Source organism: Salminus brasiliensis, chromosome 1 (genome assembly GCF_030463535.1).
Source record: "Salminus brasiliensis chromosome 1, fSalBra1.hap2, whole genome shotgun sequence".
NCBI classification, from domain to species: domain Eukaryota; kingdom Metazoa; phylum Chordata; class Actinopteri; order Characiformes; family Bryconidae; genus Salminus; species Salminus brasiliensis.
The window spans coordinates 81,725,212-81,748,553 of record NC_132878.1 but is presented as its reverse complement, the minus strand read 5'-3'; the positions used below and the strand labels follow the sequence as shown (position 1 = coordinate 81,748,553).

The window sequence follows — 23,342 nt, the reverse complement described above, 5'->3', positions numbered from 1 at the left end:
AACTGAGCATGTCCTGGAAATGAAAGTTATGTGTCCACACGTCCATTACATCATAATTGCTTCATTTTAAACCCCTTGCGGTGACAACTAACATTGTCACTGTTCAAATACTTATGAACCTAACTGTATATGCTTCCTCAAACCACAGTGTCAGTTAAACATTTACTTCTTAAAACATCACCTGGTAACTTCATAGCACATCTGTCGTTTCATAAGTTCGTAGACCATGCGCTAAGCACAGGGCAGCCAATCGCTTTTAAATTAATTTAAAATACACATTCATTTATATTTATTATGCATTGCAGTGCCATTTCAATACACCCCCAGTCTCTTGTTGTTGCTGAATGTATTCATTTATGGACCCCCTACCCATCCTACTATTCCTGACCCCTCTACTATCACCCCTGATCCCAATCCACTGGATCACATATGGGATATTTCTATATATACTATCACTAGTATGTTTATTATTTTCTATGCCAATTAACATTATTGATGTGTCAAGGGTAGCTGATTGTGCCTTATATCATTTAAATCTGAATGCCTCCAGCACACACACTTACACTGCATGTACAAAACCATAGCTTGTTATTGTGCCTGAAAGATGTTGGTGTGGCGCAACAGATAACACCGCTACCTGCCACTGAGCTATTACACCATGTGGGAGGCTGGGGTTCGATTCCCGGCCTGGGTGACTATGCTGCGCCAATAAGAGTCCTTGGGCAAGACTCCTAACACTACACTGACCCACCTCTGTAACATGAGTTACCTTGTAAGTTGCTCTGGATAAGAGCGTCAGCTAAATGCAGTAAATGTGCATCATATTATACAACACAAATTTACTTTCGTTGGAATTTTCCATTTCCAGCAAGAGTTTGCTGAGCATGTCTAAAGCACAAGCCGAGCTGGTACATGCTGAGCACACTCCCCTAGTACAAAAAAATGCAGTGCGTAATGTGTATAAAGTTCACCTGGAGCAGTGAAAAATCACAACCGCTCTGTTCTTGTAACTGCTTGCTTGACTGGCTCTACCACCACAGTGAGGATGCAGTTATGTGTGTGCATGCATTTACATGTGCGAAACTCCCTGTGTGTGTATCATCCGCTTTGTGTGTGTGTCGTAAGAACTGTATTCTCCTCCTCCTCCTCCAGACGGCAGGGGTGGTATGCAGGACCGTGTGGGAAAGTCAGTCAGCCGTCTCCAGGCCAGGTGGATAAAGAGGAATCACTCACTTACCCATATCCCTCACTTCCAGATCCTATCACTACACCAACACACACACACATGCGCACATCCGTTCAGCTTTTAGCTCACACACACACTCAGGGATGTTTTAGTGCATTTATGCCTTGTCTTGCCTATTTTTTTTACTTCTTTTTTTATTCTGTTTTCATGACATGAATGCTTCATGAGGAATTGACTGAGCATTTCATCTATGTATATGACTTGAATTTTAACTAAAGATTTTTATGGAGGGGTTTGGCTTACTTTTGAACGCTCTGCTTTTGGAGAGCTGTGGCTTAAAGGTTAGTAAAGCAGGCTTGGGCCCGTAGAATCACAGGTCAGGGACATAGCTAAAGTGCCTTTGAGCGAGGTGCCCTTGAGCACATACAGTTGTGTGAAAAGTGTTGTGACCCAGTTGTGATGGTCAGTGAGCACAGCGATGCAATACAGCCAAGGAGAGCGCAAGACAGTGTGAGGGGAGACCCAAGAGAGGAGCTGTACAAAATCAACAGTCATGGCTACACCAAGTTACTGTTACTGCCATGTCAGAGTCACACAAGGATGAAGGTGAGGTCACAGTCCGTTTCCATAAGCAAATATACAATTTAAACAATTAAGATACACACTACTGCAAGTTCTAAATGTACAACCTATTAACATATAAGCTATGAAATATACAGATGTACATAGTGTTATTTACAACTAGACACTTAGTCTGTAGTGTAAAATAAATAAAAAGAATAATAAAAAATTTCACTGTTATTATTATTATTAATAATAATAAAGTAAAAAAAAAAAATTAAAAAAAAAAACTCTCAACCTCAAACTCACTCAACCACAAACCACCAACTGTCACTTCTCACGTTTTTGTGACCAAACACACTCATTGGGTATTCTTCCTGGTGAAAGAGATACGTAGACAGTGTATCTGACAAAGTCATGTAGAGTATAACAAGGCCCCCGAGGTCCACTTATGACAGCTGTGTGGCTGTATTTATGTACACTGTATTCCCAAAGGTTTGTGGAAAAGCGCTCGTCTAATGCATTCTGCAACAAGAGCATTAGAAAGGTCCGGTACTCTGATGTTGGATTATTAGGTCTGGTACTTATCTTGATTAATACTGCAGCTCTTTTTCTCCACTACACAGTCATCCTGGCTCATACTTGGCATTGGGCATGGTGACTAAGCTCCAGTACAACTGCCTCCCATTCTTTTGCCAGTGCTTTTTTTTCTATGGGGATTGCACAAGTTGTGTATGCATTTCCAACCCTTCTTTGTCTGGCCTTTTTTTCTGTGACTTTAAAGCAACAATGTGTAGCACGTTGTCCTTGAAACCAGCTTTAAAATCATTGTGATGCTTCACTAACTAATAGGAAGAATAGCGATACCTCTATCGTCGCGCCTCTAGGGTCGGAAGTGAGCAGGACAATGCTTGCGAGAAGTGTATAATTTTGTGTATGTTGCACATACTCCTGTAGTATTTAGTAATATTATTCTACTTCCTCAGTCCATATGCTTTCACTATTAGTGATAGCCTTGTCACTGGAAATGCATGTGTAAAGCGTGTCCTTTAGTGGTGCTGTTCTGAATGGCCGCACTGCTGAATTTTACCATGTTCAAAAATATACACAGAACAAAGGAACTCTGAAAAAGAAAATCTACTGTAGACATTACTCTGGGATGTGTAGGTCTCTGGAAGCATTTGCTTCCTGACAGCCACTGATAACAACCGTTATCGGTCCTGTCTTCCACTCCAATAACTCTCTACAAACTGTCTGCAGTAACACTCCAACACTTCAACACGAGTAGGTGGCTAAATCACTGAAGGCGGACCGGGTACGATATGTAAACATGTTCATGGTTGTGACATCGCAACCATAAACTAGCTGTTCTTGCAGCCTGGATGCAATTGATGAACTGGTGAATATGGTACATTTTGAAACTCTTACAGCATAAAAGCAGATAATTCAGCTATGGACTAAACTAAGACAGAGAAAAAAAAAGGGGGGGTGACTGGTATAAAGTCAGAGAGGAGAGACAAAAACTTTCAGAAATCATTTTTAATTGTCAAACAAAATACAGAGCAGATATTTGCATGGTGGCTAGAGTGCAAATTAAGTTGTACTGAAAGTGCAAAGGAATACGCTGAGTAAATATGAACAGTCAAATTAGAAGGAGAGTTTAGAATGATTCATTACGTTTTATATCCATTATGAATCAAGCTGATACAGTAGGTGTCTTTAAGTCATAAGCAGAGTGCCGATTAATCCGGATTTGGGGAGATAAGAAACATGTAGAACATCCCGCTACAAACACAGGAATAGATCCGTACACACATCAACACATTCATTATAACACTGAAACATAATTTAACTCTTACTGTACATGTCTCTGTCATCGACATACCATACACTGAGGGACAGACAAAGACATACACTCAGACACAGACACACACACCCACACACATTTAGTTCCAGGAACCATATGATTGCGCAATCAATATCCTCGAACATTGAGTGCTGATGTGACGAAATCACACTTTTTAGAATTTACAGGAATACAAGTCTTCATTTCTCAACTAACTAGAGGAAGTGCTTTAAATAAGTAATGGATTAAGTAGTTATTAGCAGTATCCTGCTTAATTAATAACCAAGCCAGATATTATGCATGATAAGGGCTGCTATGGCGAGTCAATGACTCTGTTTGCATAAACAAACAGAAATAGCTCATGTGTTCTTACATTGTGCAGAAGCAAACGTGTACCTAAAAGACACGCTTCCATTGTGTACAAACCACATCCTTCCCTTTCTCCTGCCTTTTTTCTGTCCACTGCCATTATGGTTAGTCAGCATCTGGTTATGCATTGCTCCATTTAAAAGCACTATGTGCCATTTGGTACTGCTGATATTATGACAAAATACTGTGTATTGCTGTGCATAATTTGTATATTAGATTCAATTACAGATGACCAGTGAAACTGTCCAGTAGAAGACCATGAATAGATAATGCTATGGGGTTAAATAGGAACAGTTCTGAATGTTGAGAATTCAGTGGTGTCTCAATTTGACACACTTCTGAGAAGGCCATTCAGTAGATGTTGTAACATTCCTGTGAGGATTTGATTGCATTCAGGCACAAGACGATCAGATCAGGTACTGATGTGGAAATTTGTTCTCCAATTCATAACAAAGGATTTGGATGGACAGATCATGCAGTTCCGTTGCTCCACAGCCTAATGATGGGGGCTTTATACCACTCTGGGCCATAGTGACATCAGGCTCATTGGTGGCTGATCTACAGTCATTCTGCCATCCATGCTTTCCTATAGAGATTATGGAAGCTGTGCATGCGGAACTGAATGTCTGTCAGAAACTTTCTTACCAGTTCATTAAGTGGTTGAATTTGTTGGGAGAAGGGGTGTCTAGATACTTTTGGACATATATATATATACACAGAGCATGTTGACCCAGGATATAAAAAAACAAAAACAAACATCAACAACCAGAGGACGAAAAAGTCATTTTCACACCTCCGCAGACGTGGGAATGTTTCAGATAAAATCTGGGCAGTGGTAAAAACCTTTATGGCTCTGAATCTTTGAGAATGTGTTTCGTAATCCCATTCTAGAGGTGCTTCACACTCGCTTAACACAGCACTGTCAAGTAAAGCCCTGGAGAAAGGCACTACGGTAGAGTTATGTCATACATAATTAGCCCTTCAAGTGAAGTCATTAAAAAAGTTGAACTCCAAAAGACAATGATTTATGACCACACTCAGCATGAGTCAAGCTCAGTACACCTGGTCATTACAGCCATCATTGTTCTCTCGTGAGCAAATATGCAAGGTGACACTGTCCTCATCAAAGAATTCCCTATTCAGCTCGTCCGCCGGCATATCTGTGAACCAACCTTATTGTTACACACTAACCCTAGAAACATGCAGCAGCCTGTAAATCATCTGAGCAGAAGTGTTGAATAGTGTGAAACAACACTTGCGTTGTTTTTCAGTTGACTTCATCACTTTCATGCCAGTTTCACAACCTGGTTTTTTACTGCCCAACCGGCTAGAGGTCATACAAGCATAATCACTGCTCCTTAAATGAACTCCTTGAACATTGGTTTTCATTAGGCTAAAAGAATGTTCACATTGTAAGTAAAAAAATGAGCCAAAATTAAGACCAATTTACTGTGTTAAACCGCATTCTGGGTTTGGTTGTTCACATTATCTTTTTAATATGGGTCAAAATTCCCAAATTAGTCTAAATAGGTCATGTACTTGAACAAAGCTCCCCCCCAGGATACTCATCTTACTAACCAGTGTCAAACTGACAATTAGAGCTGGGCCTGTAGTTCATAATTTTTGCTAAATCACCCAAATGTCATTTTTAAACTTATTATTACTTTTATGGCTGTTTTACATTAATTAATTTGACATAACTGAAGCTTGTTTTAAATGCTTTATTTGACGTTTGTAACAGATACTTACCTAGTTTTCCCTGTCTATAGCAGTCTAACAGTGACTTTCTTAGTCAAGAGTCCTGGCCGCTGTCTTGTTTTTTACCATTTTTAACAACTGACTGAAACACATTCAGTGACATGATTCAGACTTCCAGAAAGCACAGGGTGATGTTTCTTCTCTCAGCAATTATGTGAGTAGTTAATCTGATGTGTAAGGCCTTCTGTCCAGCTTCTGAGCACCCAACCAATGAGACAGCTTGTTTTGTTGTATCCACCTTGATAACCCAAGAAAACAAAATTATTTTAACCTTTTTGTTTCCAACCAAAACTTAAAAATAAGAATATTACAATATTTGTATAAATCAAACAAACATGATGATATATATTAAATAAAAATAACCAAAATAAACGTGAAAGTTTTCCTTAGCAACAAACATAACTGTCCCTCCTGTTCCCATCACATCAGATCAAAATCAGCTGTGAGAACCCCTTCTTTAAACTTGGAGGACAAAAGGGTGGACACCAAAACAAGCATGCTTAACAAAGCGTACAGAACAGCCTCATCAACCTACATGTGATGGGTATGTATGGATTTCAGTACCATATATGAATGTGGCCCAAAATAAATTAGGGAACAAACAAATAAACCCACTCAATTTTGGGCCACTTTTACCTGCAGTGTGAATTAATGCTCATTCACACACCAAACAATACATGCAAATATAGCAGGTGTGGTCAAATCCATGTTGTTTAGTCAGTGTCAGGTTTGCCTGCAGATCACCACTCCAATCAAGCAGCAGCATACTGACCAATTTATACAAATCCATCTTAGGACATACCTATTAGATTTTTTGGGGTTGACTGTGGTGCTAATATGCAAATAAGGGAAACAGGCACTGGTGCCAGATTTCATGCAAACAAAAAAACATGCCAATGAGCCTCATTTATGAAAGAGCAAGAATGCTAATGCGCCATTATTTCCTGTTAATGTCACGGTAAACCTGGCATTATGTATCTTGAGATGGATGATTGTGGGAAAACAAAAAAATATATATTTTTGGTCTTTTTAGTGACAAAAAAGCTAAAAAAGGCCAATATTGATTTCAGGTTGATCTCAGACTCTAAAACTGCATTGTGCTTTGCACTGCGCACCACAAGTTGGGATCATTTAAGTACAGCGTGCCTTTTTTTTTGTAGGCAGACAATCATGTGTGGCACTGCTGTGCGGTTGTGGTGAAGCGGCGTACACATTTTCATACTCTGAAACCCTTCTAAGAAGCTGAGGCACAACATTTAAAAGCCACCATATGAACTCCACATCATCTTCACTTCGACAAAGGCTATTATCATGACGTTCTACTGACGTCGGACCCCCTGAATCACGGGGGAAGACGTTTTGTTTGGCAGCCATCTTGCTAAGCTGTCCAGGAAGTGGGATTCTAAGCCTTTCCAAAAGAACACAATGACTTTCTTAAAGCTGTTTTTTTTTTCTCCCAACTTCCCAACGTATGACTGGTCTGACTTTACGGAGCAGCAGAGGAGTTTTAAATACTTAAGGACAGTTTGTCCCATCACATGCAAAATAATGCTGAACCAAATGAGCCAAAATGAAACTCTCAAAGCAAATGTGCGACAAAAATAAAGTGTGACCTTTTGAACTCTGGATCATGGGCGTAAATACATCTATTATTGATGGGAAGCTTTCGAAAGCGCACTGGAGTTCAGAGTGTTCAAGGCCTTACGTGGTGCTCAATCATCTCCATCAGCTGGACAGCCTGAGAAAATGGGAGCTAAAAAGGATGTGAAACTAAAACGCAAACAAAACTCTCAATTCTCTCCTGTGGGATTATAACGACACATGTCCGGTCAAACCGCTAGGCAAGTTTTTAAACATTAAGCAATTGAAATGGAGGAGGACATCCTAAGCTTTAACAGAAACAGTTTCCTGTATCAAATCATTTAAAAAGGGGATGTGATTTACCACAGCACAACAAATGACCTTATGAAGGGTCCTTTGGCAATAAGTTGCCTTTTTTGTTGTTTTACCTTGAATCATCATGAAACTTCAAGTGGTCATGAAAGGTCAACCTTCTTAAGAGAGTTCAAGTTTCTTAAACAGCCCAATGAAAAGCACTGACAGACGTCAACCTGTTGTCCTGAAGTCAGGTTTGAAGAGCAGGTAGAGCTGAAGTAACTGGATACTGCAGCATCATGCTGAAACACAAAAACACAGACAAGATTTGATATATCGTACTGTGCAGAACACCCATATGTTTAGTTATAAAGACAAAAGAATGTAAGATGCAAAAGGTCAAGAGTGGACACAATAAATACTAAAATCCCTAAGAAACAGAAAAACATTTAATTATTTTAGATTTTCTGAATAATGGCCTTTTGACTGGTTTAACATCATTTGTGAACCTCACTGAAACTGAAAAAAGTTATTTTATTTTTATAATCATCATCATCATTTACTCAATCATTTCCTTCAATGTCATAATTGCCAATTCCCACCCACTAGCTAAAACTAGTCAGGCAGTGCTACAAACTCTAGGAGGATGAGGGCTGGCTAGCAACATGTTCTTTGATGCTGATGTTCTTTTCTGTAAATATTCAGCTCTTTATTACCTTTAGTACTTTTTACTTTTTTAATTTATCCCCTACCCTATTTATTGTTTAGTGTCATTTTCCTTTAGTTTAAGACTGTGTTCTGTGTTTTTTGTTACTTGTCATACGTGTTGCTCTCACCAAGACAAATTCCTTGTATGTGTAACATACTTGGTGGAATAAAGAGATTCTGATTCTGATTCTTCAACAAAAAACATTAAACCAACCAACCACTTCTCTGATCTGTTGCTAATGTAACTTCATTGGACAGCTAAACGTGCTTGGAGGACGATGCTAACTGCTAATTCTGTTACGTCAGCCAACAGATGCCTGTGTTGGCCAGCATCACGCTAAACAAATCACATCCACATTTAGATTGAAACCAATTGTGCTCTCTTGGACATATGCCTATGTATGGCTGTTGCGTTATCAGGGTCTGATATGGCCAACACTTTCAGTCTTTGGCATTATACAGATATACTATCTGCTTTTAAATAAATAAATAAATAAATAAATAAATAAATAAAGGGTCGTGGTTATTTGCACAGTACAGTAATTTGATAATTATGCTGTTAGTCATATAATTGCATTTACACTCAATTTACAATCCAAGTCAATAATTATATTGATGACAAGAAAAGATACATGATGTAATTTTCTTTTGGCAGAAATTGTTCATTTGTTTCAAGTAAGAAAAAACTGATACTGTACCATGTCTTTTCGAACAACTGTGACTTTTAAAAGTTAAAAGAAAATTGCAGTACAAAGAGAGATCAAACACTTTTTTTGGTTGTAATCCATGCACCACCCATCCATATGCACCATATGTCATGTAAGACTGCATGGAATTTACAGCCATCCCTCAAGTACAGTGTGAAAAGAAGACTGCTTTCGGTCCGATCATATGGATCAGATATGCAGTGTCTTTTTTTTTTTCAAGGTTGGTTTTATGAGTTGACCACAGAAACCAGCCCTGCAGTGGCATAAAAACCCTCTTAAAACCCTCTTGTGTCGGAAATGTAACTTGTGCTGCCTACTCTGACTCAGACATGACTGGGTGGCTTCCTGAGTCCAAGTACAGTATCACAGCCTTCTCACGATAGACTCTACTGAGTGAAAAGAAAATGCTAAAAGTTAACACTAACTAACTTGCTAAACAGCAAAGAGCATTTGGTTGATGCGCTTATCTAAAGAGATTTCTATTGGAATCATGTTGCACAGACAAGTGACTGTAGCGTTAGGAGTCTTTCCCAAGGTGTGTCTGTCTGATCAGAGACTCAAACCCCAGTTACTGCTGCCCTACACCAACCTTGTTGCCCTCTACACCGCTTGTTAAGACACTGACTTGTGAGGCAACAGTCAGCAAAGCATCAAGGCAGCTTCCTTCAGTTTTAGATGCAAAGTCTCTTAATCTAGATATTAAGGTTAAAGGTGCAATGATTACAAGACAGTATTAAAAAGAGTCTGCGGGAAAAGGGGGAGGGGCTTATGGCTGATTTATGCTTCTGCGGAGCATCAACACAGCCTACGCCATAGCCTGTACGAGCATCCTACGCCATGGTGAGCGTTTGTTCTTGCGCACCTGCGATGCTTTGTAATAACACTGGTCTGGCAATGGGGTTTCTATGCCACTGTATTGACTCTTTTGGCATATTACAAATGATGGCAGCTGCAACTGAGCGGATTATGTTGGATTTGATGTTGATAGATGTTACTGTTAATACAATGTATGCTACAAAACAGAGAGAAGATGCAGAGGAGATGTTCTGTATGGCCACTGAACTGATTGAGGCAGGAGAAATTTGCTGTGCTTGTTCAGCCACTTAGAGACATAGAGGAAGTGCAGGTAGATTTGAAGATTTGGTTTGACAACCATTTATCTCACATCAGTGTACGTGCAATCTATGATCTGTGTTCGCCCAACTGAATTTAAATGTGGCAGCAAAAAAGAAAATATGGTGCTTCCAAACAGACCAGTTGTTGCAACCTGCGTCGCCACGACCCATAGTTACTTTTCTGTGGAGGCTACGCGTAGAGTACACGGCTACACATAGGCTATGGGCAGGCTAAAGCGTAGATTCGACACACACATAAATGGGTCTTTAGGCTATGGACACATCTCTGTCTAGATGACAGGACTTTTATTTATTTATGAATTCTTGTTTATTTATAGGATAAGCAGTTTATTTCTGTAGCATTAAATATAGCTTTTTTTAAGAGCAACATGATAATTTTAAGACCAATCTGTGCAGTCTATAACATTGTGTATAATAGCTATTCTCACCTCAGAATCAGAAATCAATTCAGAGATTGAAATCTGAAAATGTCCATGTTTATACCCATAATTAGGGCTGAGAAATATTAAGTCACAATTAAAAAAATAAAATGACCTATGTGGCTCAGCGGTTAGAGCACCGGGCTATTGATAACAGGGTTGTGGGTTCGATACCTGGGCTCGGCAAGCTGCCACTGTTGGGCCCTTGAGCAAGGCCCTTTACCCTCTCTGCTCCCCGGGTGCTGGAGTTGGCTGCCCAATGCTCTGTGTGTGTGTACTCATTGCCCCTAGTTCACTAGTGTGTGTGTGTTCACTACCACATATGGGTTAAATGCAATGAACACAATTCGCTGTACATTGTACAGTGACAAATACGTGCACCTTTACATTTTTCTTTCCAGATATTCCCAAATTAGAGTGCCCTTAGATCAGGGCTTTAAGGTAGGTCAAAAGAGTTTCACAATATAGACAAAATGTTACACCCTTAAAAAAGAGGGTCTTGAAGGGTTCTGTACAAAATGTTATGCATCTAAATTACAACCATTACACTTGTCACACATGATGCCAGTGCTGGGAGGGTAAAGGTTAAGAATCCTTCCTCCCAGACACCGAATCTTCTCACACTGCCACTAGTGGCTAAAGGTTCATTTGCACGCTGCACGCTTTTCTGATAATAGTATTGCAAAGGCCAATACTTTCCACGATAACAATGAATAAATGATATTGTGCAGTATGCAGATATAGACTGTAGACGTAGATACATATGGAATCAAATAAGCACTAAAATTAGCCGCTAATAAATACAACGTACACTGTAGGTTCTTATCTGCCTTCCCCTTAAGCCCTTGTGTGTCGAGCGTAGCCGACTGCCAACTGTTTAGTCTGTTCATCACTTCCACTAGAGGCCCAGTAGCATGGACTCAATCAGCTGACAGCTGTTTAGGGTTGGTGCGCTATTGTTAGCGTTACTGCGCTACGTTAACAGCGGAAAATCCACCGCAGCAACCATATGAGGATCATATAGGAGGACTCTTTCACATGCCTAATCTAAACCCTGCTTGAATCCAGGTCATGCCATCCATGCTTCCTCACCATTTCCAGTGTGCTCAGTCATTGACGGAGTTGTGTTAGAACGGGGGCAGTATGAAGTAAGTGGAGTGGGCCTATCAGATAAAACACTGTGAGGCTTTATCGGTGTCATGCCATTTAAGCCCTACAAGCTGCTAGGGCACAATGAGAAGTGCTTTCATGACACAAGTGACTTGATATTGATCAGCCGTCATGGACTAGCAGGACCTCAAAAACTACTGAACTTTAACAGCCCAAATAAGTCACTGGTGTTTGGCATGGCCTGGCCTGGCCTGGCCTCCCACATGCTCCTCACAAGTAACAGTAAAGGGACTGAACCATAAATATTATGGTCTCCTAAGAGCACTGATAATTCTACAATTCCAACAGGCAGTATATGTATGCATGCAAAGTTTACATTTATCTCTCTATCAGGGGAGGTTGATTCTACATGGTTCAGTACAACAGGGAAAAAGGTAAAGTCTGTACTGTGTTGAGCAGTAAAACATGTACCCTACAATTGTCAAACAGCACCACCCTTGTAACTGCAGTTACCACAGCAATAATGCTAAATCTACTTCCACAACACTGTGCAAATCCAAACTTTACAGCCTAACCTGTGAAGTTCCTGGCTCTTTCCCCACTAATATAACTTAGGAACAATACAGCCAGTCTATGTACTGATTAGTAATCCTTAAGATAGATTTATGCTTTCCGCATTACAATTGGTGTAAGGGTATGTATGCCAAAAAAAACAATGCTTTAACAGCACTGCACACTGGCCCTGCACACTTTTGCCACACATAGTTGTGCACCTTTGAATTTTATATTAACTTGGCATACACCATGAATACCACATTTGGGACGATTGGGTGAGTTTAAAGGAGCTCTTGCAGAGCAGGTACAGCTCTACAGCTAATTGTATGATCCCTCCATGAGAAATCATAGAGATAGGTAAATGGCTCAAAACACATGGAAGGAGGTCAGGTCAAGTATAAATGCCTACAGAATCTGCACAGGATTGTGCACCATCTACACAGAGTCATTTCATAATTTATTAATTAATTTTATTTAAGCAAAATGTTTCCTCCACACAGAAAATGTGTGTGTGTATGCTCACTGCCCCTAGTTCACTAGTGTGTGTGTGTGTGTTCACTACCACATATGGGTTAAACGCGGAGGACACAATTCGCTGTACATAGTACAGTGACAAATACGTGTACCTTTACCTTTTTCTTTCCAGATATTCCCAAATTAGGGTGCCTTTAGATCAGGGCTTTAAGGTAGGTCAAAAGAGTTTCATAAGTATAGAGTTTCACAATATAGACAAAATGTTACACATGAAAGGAAGTCAGGTCAAGTATAAATGCCTACAGAATCCGCACAGGATTGTGCACCATAATTTTATTATTTATTAATTAATTTTATTTAAGCAAAATTTTCCCCCCACACAGAAAATCATTAATTAGCTACTTTGGCATGGTTGTCTTTTGCATAAAACTGCATGTATATAATATTTCTATTATATTTGCAACTTCCTAGATTCTACTAACTATTTCATATCTGTAAAAGATTAGCACATGCAATCGTATTTTTTATATAATGATGAAGTGTGCACACGTGCAGAGGTGTGCTGTGAAGTAGATGAGAATCACACTGAGACTGACGTTAAACTGAAGCGGCACATGAACTGAAGTCTGTATCCAGGTCATAGGTCACGTCGTCAGTACTATCATTCACTTCCCACCAGCAGCGCAACCCATTTTTCCTACGTTCCTGTACAGTACAGCTCAGCCATGAAGCCGCAGCCACGCAGCACTCCCAGCAGGATATTCTTGGGATAGTGATGAGGTTTTGGCAAGAACGTGAGAAGGGGAGAGGCTGTTTAAAAAGGGACCGTCTTGACATGTTCCCACACACACACTCCCTCTTGTGCCTGAGAGTAACCTATCAGAAGTCACTTGCGTTGCTCAAGTACATGTGAGTTACACCTCACGCATGCACACACACTCTTCAGCAGAGGAATGCTTGAGCACATTCCTTGAAACAGCAAACAGCCTGAGCTTTATCAAGACCTTCAGTGGAGGACAAAAACTAAGGAAAGTAACCAAACATGCAGATTAAAGGTCATTTGAGCTCTATAAACTCTTAAAGAGACGGTAACAGCAAACAGGCTTTGGAGATATCCTATCAAACGGATTTCTACACTTCTCACTTTGTAAGTATGGGTAAGAGACTCACTGGCATTAGGGGAGCATTTGGAGAAAATGACTAAGCGTAATTTAAGATAAGATATAAAGTACACACACAGACACAGAGAGGAAGCACCTGTCTCTCTCCCACAGCTATAAAAGGCCACAGTCACAATTGCTATCAAAAGCACACGTTTAATATAGTCATATTCAGTGTCTTCCAGAAATTACACAGTTCCTAGTGGCTTGTGGTTGCAGCTTCTGATTAAAGTTCACTGCAACAGTGCGGTTCAGTTTTCCTTCAGGCAGGTCCAAAATGAGTGTTTTGACTGATGACACCAACCACTGGTATTCTACACTCAGGCCCTGGACACATTTTTATGTTCTATACCCTGCACACCCACACACTGAAAAAATAGAATTTGCAGTCCAAATATGTTACTTTAACATAATGACCATGTAATAGGCTGGAACTGCTGTGCACACTTGAATCAAGGAACTTTAACAAAAGTTCTTTCTGTCCAGGTCTGTCCAGCTAACCATCCAATCAGCTAACCATTCAGCCAAATGTCCATCCAACCAACCGTCCCTCTGCACATTCATCCAACCAACCAAACCGTCCCTCTGTCCATTCATCCAACAAACCAACCAAACTGTCCATCAAACCAACCGTCCAGATAACCAACCAAGCAACCATACATCAGTCCATCCATCAGACCCACAGCCCCCCAAAAAAACAACCAAACGTCCAACTCTGTCCAACCAACCCACTGTCCGCTCCAAAAAACAAAACAAAACAAAACAACCAAGCATCCAACTGTCTGTCCGACCAACCAATCAACCGTCCAACTGTCTGTCCAACCAACCAACCAACCAACCAATATCACGGTAATGTATTGGCTTCTGTTCACATTAGCACATACCATCAGACTTTTCTGGAATACCCACCACACTGAACCTCTTATAACACACTTAACCCTTTCCCATTTAATTACTCTTAAATTCCAGGGTAAAACTTCATGTTTGAGGGTGCTTAATGATGCATCATTTGGTTGTTTTTTGCACCTTTAAGGAAAGAAACAGGCTCACAGGCAAAGCTCCAGCAAAGAAAGAGGTATCAAAGATGACAGTCAGATTAGTTAATTAATCAAACAGTCACTGGGCTCACTGGTTAAAGTCAATAACGACAGGCCTAATCAGAAGCCAATAGGATGCTTTGAACTGAAACAAATGGAGTTCTACAAGTCCATAGAATATGAATTAAGCCTGGCTTTACTAATTTTATTCATCTTAAATGAGATTAATTCATAAATAGGATGTCTGAGGTTGGGTGGTGCCAATTACATTGCACACTTCTTAGAAATCAAAGCCATTTATAATGAAATCATTCCGTTCAGCAAGTCCAGTTCGGTTCAGGAAGAGTGCGCACTAAATATACATTGCAGCAAGACAAAGTCCGTCTTGTGCTGGCCTGCTAAGTGGCCAGGAAGCCAGCTGGCCTGCAGACAGTTGGAAGCGGTCTGGATGCGCTGATGTAAACCGTTCAGACTGACTAGCCCTTCAGCACCCTCAGGCTAGGCTTTACACTAGCGAGGAAAGCACGACCTAGTTGGCTAAAGGCAACAGAGAAGACCTCTCACTTAACACCAGAGAGGCCCTTCTCCTTGAAGGCCAGGGTCTGTGGGTTTAAGGGTCACTGCATCTTATCCTAGGGTTTCTGGTGTTCATTAGAGATGACCCGTGCCAATTCCAGACAGCAGCTGTTCCAATGGACTCAGAGGAAATGACAATTTGAGTGAGTAATTGGGGGTGGAAAGATTCCAAAACTGTTTTTGGAAGTTTTACTTCCACTAGCCTGAGTATCTTGGAGTTTCTGACATTTAACATCTGCTATTTGTAATGTCAGCAGGGAAACATTTATCCATCTTTTCATACGCAACTGAATTACAGATAAATGTGTCTTCTAAAATTAGCGAAGAGCTGCTGTTGCAACACAGGAGCCGTTTATGAAATTATATCCAGCATTTAGGCAAGTTTTAAAATGATATTTTTCAGGCTTGCCATCAAGTAGAGGTTGTTAAACCCCAAAGGAGCTTCTCTCACTGCACTAAATCAGTGTTTCCACATCCTAGTTCACCAAGATTGATCCAACGCTTTCCCCTCCTTCCTACAAACCTAGTTACCTAAACAGCCAATTACAGCCAAGGCCTTCATGAGTGTTGAATGGGAGATTGGCCATGTTTACATACCTTGCTTATTGCACAAAAATGTGAACCAAAGCAGCAGAATGATAGTTATAGTCGCATCACCACGAACCAGATCAGGACATCCCCAACTAAAGGATTGGGAAACATTGCACTATATCAAATATACCCTTCCCCCATATCCACTGCATGGCAAAATGAATCCTTCTCCTTGCTTACTCAACCTACTCTCTATCTGCAGCATCTGTAGTGTACGATTACTGCAAAAAATATTTTCACACGTCCAAACAGAACTTTTAACAGAAGCCATAAGAACACGTTTTAACAGAACATTCTGAGTTTCTGAATTCAGGTCTACAAACGGAAGAAGAGACGTCTGCAGAGGGTTACCAGCATTCATTACCAGCATGGTGGTGTGGGTTTACACAGCATAGTGTGGGTTTATAGTAGGCTGAGTTTACACAGGTTCCTGCCTGATCACACACGGATTCCAGACAACCTTATGAAAGCGAAAGTAACCAGAACTACTTTTTTAGGTTTTTTTTTTTTTTTTATAAACAGTGTTACTCCAATGTTTAGTCAAGACTTCACAAGGACAGCTCTGAAAAGAGTTTTTTCTATGTCTGTCGCTATCCTATGGCTTGTCTGTAAGGAAACAATAGTTGTAGTTTCAAATTCACATTCTATAGACATGCATTTACAACATGTACTCTTGGACTTCAGCAACTGCAAAAATATATAATGGAATTTCAAGAAAATGGGTTTTCAGTTATTTTCTAATTTAAGAAAATGCATGAAAGTGGTCACATTATAATACCTATATTATGATATCATAACTTCATAAGACCTAGAAAAAAGGTTTTGATATTTCGAAATTATGAGCACCTCCCACTGCTTTATGCACTCTAAACATTTTTCCAAAACTAGTTGTTTGGAGTAACCAGAAGTTTTGGATTTCTAGGAGCCTAAGCAGATAGGTCCTCATCTGATTGTCCTGCTCTACTGCCCAACCCCTTCTACAATTCTGAAGAAACTCCTTTTGGTAAACATGGATATTGAATAAAAGCTGTGATCTGAAAGCTGTGGTTATAAATTCTGAAAAACATATGCATTAGAAGTAAAGGATGTTACTCTCCAAAACTGATTCCCTGAGCTCTGTTGGCTGCACCCCCACAATTAATACCTCACTGGAAAGCTCTCTTGACAGAACAGGAATTTATAACAGATGCATAAATGGTGCTTGACTTACAGGTCTCACATTTATGTCAACTAAAGTGGACAAAAATGACTCGGTGGGATACGGAGGATACGGCACCAATATAACAGCATTCTGATGTAACAGCATTCACCCATTCGAGCATTGAATGTTTTATACACAGGCCTGGATTCTTTATTAGTTTAAACAAACCAGTAAGACTGAGCACACCTATAGCTTGTGGCACATGAGTCAATTCTAAAGATGTAATAGGACATGACTACAACTTCATGATGACAAAAGAAGTCATCTTGTTGGGAAATAAAGAAACATAACTTACAATAAACTTTTCAGGCTGAGTATAACACTAAAGTAAATTTATAGTGAGTCACAATGACCTTCTAAGCTTGGAATCTGGCGACAAGCTTGAACCTGCCGTTGTTGCAGTTGGCTAGATCACAGGATTCTGAGAGAAATACCATTAAAAGAGGTGGAGAGAGTGGGAGAGGAAAGCCAAACCTCAAATGACATTTTAGTTACAAAGGCAGCGCTAACTTGACTAAATTGAGAGATAAGCTTTCCCAACCGATACTCTGGATTAAATAAGCATGGGTAAATCAGAGTCCCTGGCCTATAACCTCCAGTGCAGAGAGTCCATAGAGGTTTATATCAGCATTGTCAGGAAGTCATTTATCCATCTGTTTGACGGCAGGACTGTGTGTCAAACAGCTGCAGAAGGTAAATTACACACATTAAACTTGACTGACAGGCACCTTGTGCAACAGGTGCATGGGCTGAAGGGAAGGGGGCTGGTTCCAAGAAGACCATGTTTTAGAATTCAATTCAGGTGGATGCAAAAACACCACGCTAGCACAGAGAGGTGATAAGATATTAGCAAAGTAAATCAATTGTGTTGTACGACAAAATGTGGTGGCACGGCACCAGTACTGGTGGAACCATATTTACATAGGAGGGGAGCCAGCTAGTGAGTGGACATTAGTCGAACTTCAACATTTTTAATGGTTACATTACAAAATAATCACTGTTAGCACGCATAGCTACTAATCACAAGTTACGCTTGCTATCTAGAGCTACTTGCTCTATTGTTTACAATACAACACCCTAGTTAGCTAGCTTTTCTGAAGGGTCGGCACGCTGAAAACATCCGATTAATTAAACATCCCAAAAATGATTTTTTATTAATGAAAATAAAAAGCTTATTCATATTAGAAATATTCAATCAAAATTATGACATGGCTACTAGTAAGCGGCAGAACAAGCGGATGTCAAAAGAGGCTGGTGCATTTTTTAATTAGCTTGTCTACTTGACTCAAAGCGGTCAATTACTGTCAGACTTGGCAGCATGTGCTGCTGAGGAAATAACGGGCCACGTGCAGGAGTCCTTTTTCAGGAAAATTTAATGAACATATCTGGGAGTGATGACACAAGGGCTGCCAATGTCACCCACAGGAATGACATCACAGACAAATCCCCGCTGTCCAGTCAGGATGTTTTCTGTATGTCCGCTGGGTCACAAGTGCTGTCCAGTCATATCCGGCCATTAATTTTTACGCGCCATGAAAATCAAATGAACAAGGGATGACGCTGTCCATGGCTGTGGAGCAGCTCATTCATTTCCAGCCCAAAGAAAAGCACTATTGTCTACTTGGGAGCATTGGATGACACAGAATTCTTCCATTAAACTTTATGCTTCCTGGGCTATTTGTTTTGGAATGCTAGAGAAAAGACATGGAGAGAGCGATACAGAGAGGCAATTGTGACAGAGACATGAAGAAACACTGATTTATGAATTATCAGACATTGCGCAATTATTAGAACACTTGTTTTGTCAGCACCGCACAAGTCTGATAAAGCTTCCTGGCAGTGGGGTTTATTGAATATTTATCTTGGCTTTCCAAGTGTGAAGATCGCTGCATCATCTGGCACTCTGCCAGGTACACGATGAGCCGGTATGACATGTCCCTGAGTTCCCTCGATCTGACTGAGAGTGTTCACCTTCAGGCTTCAGTTCAGGACGGCGTTGATTGGCAGGTATTTGTAATGGAAGGCTCTGCTCGAGGCAGCGAGTTAACAGGTTGCTGCACTTGGGAGGCTGTGAACTGCTTCGTTATAGCCTGCTTATGCAAGTCTGAATGCAGCAAGTTTGAAACTTGCTGCATCAGAACTTGCATAAGCAGGCTATAAAGAAAGCAGTTCACAGCCTCCAAGTGCAGCAACCTGTAAATCGCCTGTGAGCGCCTTCCATTACAAAATGCCAATCAAGGTCCTGAACTGAAGAATTGAAGGTGAACACTCTCAGGCAGTCACAAATGTTTCAAAACCTGAGTGGTAAGTGTCTGTTAAAGCACTGTATAACATCATAACAAATACAGCAAAGTTTGGGATGCAACCTACTCTCTCTCATTAAATAGGAAGCTGCTGGTGATGTACCAAGTACACAAACCCTGTACTGTGCATGAAAGTACAGTCCAGGCACCTGCAATTGATTCAGAATGCAGTGGCTGTAACGTTTCTAAGTTTCCCAGCCATGTAACTCCTCCGCTGTGTTCTCTTCACTGACTTCCTGTAGCTGCTGCCCACATTAGATTCAAAACCCTGACGCTGGCCTACAAAGCAATGAATGGACCAGCCCCTCCGTACTTGATGCCAATGGTCCAAAGCTGTTTGTACCAGGAGCCCTTCGAGCTTCACACATACAAGCCGATTTCTGTCCTGGCACCAAGGTGGTCAAGCGAACTTGCCCCTGGGTGTCCAAACGGTGGAGTCGCTTGCTGTCTTCAAACACAGACTGAAGATCCATCTCTTCCCAGAGTAATGTGGTCTCCATACTGACTCTTGTATTTAGTAGCATCAAACTAGCTAAGTAGCTACGCTAAGGTATTTCCTGAGTAAACAGTGAAACCCCTGGAAGTATGTCACTCTGGATAAGAGTGTCTAATAAATGCCTTAAATGTAAATGGGAAGTACAGATACTTTTTGTACCATATACTCCTGTAAACGGAAAATTCGGAAGGAAGTGCCTTTACAGTGGACTTCATTGGTTTCAACAATGGTGGCACATCGTGTGCATGTTCCCTCAATTGTAAAACTTAATGTTTCCATATCTAATCTACCTTTCCCTCTTCTCTCCTCCCTGTCTTGACTTTCTCCTGTCAGGTGTGTAGCGATTACTAGAAGACTAGGTTGGGCGTCATTGCTTCTCCAACCCCTGTATCCACTGTTTCTAAAATAAATAACATAGGTTATAGACACACTGACCAGTATGGTACACTGACTATTGTGATGATTAGTATCGACATTTGCACGACACACAATATTAACTGCAATATACATGATCACAGCAGTAGACACTACTATTTAGATACTCTCCCATACTTACACTCTCCCATTACAGCACAGTGATTTTTATTCAAAACGTTCTGCACTTCATCCAATTAAACTAGACTAATTACACTGTTTGAATGAAGCATGCCGTTAATCAGTGTTGTTCAAGCATTGGCGATATTCTCGATACGCTTAGAAAAGCACAATAAGTAGATCGCTGTCCGATAAAATATCCTCCTATTGCCCAGCTCTACTGGTCACTGCAAAACACGGGGCTTCCTCAAGAAGATCTTTAAAAAATAATGAACACACACACGCACACTACAATGTACTGTTTGTATTTTATTCGTCTTTATGTGTAGTTAAAACGTAATTGCTCTTTGTCCAAATAAAGAGCTTTACATCTAACATTTTCCATTTCCTCAGATGAACTTGTACAATACTGCATGAGCACTAATGGAATTAGCAGAGGAATGGCATCGTTCAGCAGCAGAATGCGCTGGCCCATTGAATATAGTGGCTGCTGACAGAGGGCAGTGACAGGCAGTGATGTAATTTGAGATGACACAGCTTTTTCTGGTTTATTTTCTACCATTATCCTCATGCAAAAAAAATAACACAACCAAACATGTCTTTAGCTTGGCACTGGTTCTACAACTCACCAGTTAACACTGGGGCAAGTATGTCATGGTTTGGGGATACTGTTCGCCTACAGTGCTACTTGGTGGGTACGTTTGCTAGCTACATTATTCTTGTAGTGCCAGTATGTCTGTATCTCATTTTTTTACATTATGTGAATCTGGCAGTTGTTCCTTATGTTGTGTCAAACTTTTATGATGATTAGACAAATATAAATGCTCTGAAATGACTTAAAATAAAATGTTTTACTTTCATTAAAAGTAAAGATTGTTGAAAGATAGTTTTTTGCGTGACAGCAATGATGAGATAATTATCACAACAGCAGCATCGACAAAGACGCTTAGAACATCAGGAAATACAGCCCCTCTCTGGATGACAGCTGTAAGGAGGAAGCTTCACTAAGACATGCTAGAATCAAATTTCAGTAATGTTTATAACTGGCCACACTGCAACAAAAGCACTCTGCTGGGCGTCTTTGGGCTGAGGGCAGTGGAACAAGTTAACACAGTTTTCCTCCTACTCGTGGCTTAGGGAGGGCAAATCAGACATGATGTCCACAAATTCAGCACCATTTTCCACACTTTTTGTGTACATGAGACACAGAGAGAGAGAGAGAGAGAGAGAGAGAGAGAGAGAGAGAGAGAGAGAGAGACAGAGAGAGAGAGAGAGAGAGAGAGAGATAGAGATTAAATCCACCCTCATAGCCCAGACAGACAAGAGGCCACAAGTGACCGCAGTTGCTCTCTTCCACTGTAGTTTGGGCTGGGCTGGATTGCAGGTTTCTATTTTAATAGGTGTTCTCAATACAGGGCCATATCTCACAATACAGCTTGATGAATGCTCTCTCTCTCTCTCACCGTCTCACTGCTCAAAATACATCTTGCTAAATGTGAGTGTGAGTGCCCTGGTGCTAAATGATGACATCATGATTACTCAACTCAACTTCATAAATACAACTCCTCAACTAAATTGGCCTTTATGAATCAGCAATGATTAGTTGACAGTTTGAATCAGGATAACGCAATAAGAAACAGCCCAATTTATAAATGTTTTGACCTTTATAAAAGTTTTTTGAAATGCTATGCTTCATTTGTCCTTGTTTAGTTAATTCTTTTTTATTTTGGCCTTTTAAAAGCTTTGACTGCTTGATTGTGAAAATAATTGGGATATAATTGGGATAACAGCTGAGACTTGATTACTTATACAATTCACAGTGGCAGATCTAATTAAATATATTTAATAGCCTAAGTAACAGGCGTCTCAAAGCTGAAGGATATTGTTTGCCAACCGCTTTTATTAAAAGTGCTTATTCTTTGCAGACAGCATGGGGTTATTCCTTTTTTCCACTGTAGACAATGCAATAGCTTCTGGTGCACCTAAACACCAATACCAAGTTAAAAACAGCCCAGGCACAGAGGTTTCACACCGCAAGTGCAAGAGGCAGGACCTTTCTGGGGACATCACCAGGCTGGCTTGTTAGATCGGTCCATCTGTGTGACCAATAGGCTTTTTTGGTCATTTCTACTTAGTAACAGACATTACTAAAATGTCAGTTCCACTTCATGTCTTTACTTAAATAAATAATTTTTAAAAAATCACATCAGTATTTTTATTTTTTATTTTACTTCCATTCAGTTTTTATAAGCCTCTAGTTATTATTTGTTTTTACCAAAAAGCTAATATTCAAATTTCATTGGCAAACCTTGGGAAAATTTCAATGTACTGCTGATTGGACATCAAGCTGGGCAATATGACAATATTTTATCGCATCACGATAAATTTGGTTATCGTGGTACACAATATGCTTTTATGAGTGTATCGTGGATATCATCATTGCTTAAAGAGCACTGATTAACTGCACGTTTCATTACAAAGAGTGTAATCAGTCTTATTTAAAAATATGTAAAAATCACGGTACTCTGTATGAGAGAGTACATTTGCGATAAATATTAAATCGTAAAAATGTCTTCAAATATTGTGATATAAATATAAAATATTTCCATATCGCCCAGCTCTAATTGGACAGCACCATTTTTGACTGTGAATCCACACTAGCATACACAACCATGACTATGGTGTAGGTGCCATGAGTGGTACTGTCCTTACTAAGGAAGCATCCTCTCTCTTGAATGCC

At 40.2% G+C, this 23,342-nt stretch overlaps 1 long non-coding RNA gene across 1 annotated transcript in view; it reads right to left on the bottom strand.

Annotated features, from left to right (window-relative positions):
• Positions 1-3,268: 3,268 nt before the first annotated feature.
• LOC140536573 (uncharacterized) overlaps positions 3,269-23,342 on the bottom strand; it is a 44,910-nt gene continuing 24,836 nt past the window's right edge. The window contains exons 2-3 of the long non-coding RNA XR_011977620.1: positions 7,730-7,897; positions 3,269-5,958 (exon numbers count right to left, since the gene is read on the bottom strand). This is a non-coding gene — a long non-coding RNA (uncharacterized lncRNA). The remainder of the gene's footprint in view (positions 5,959-7,729; positions 7,898-23,342) is intronic.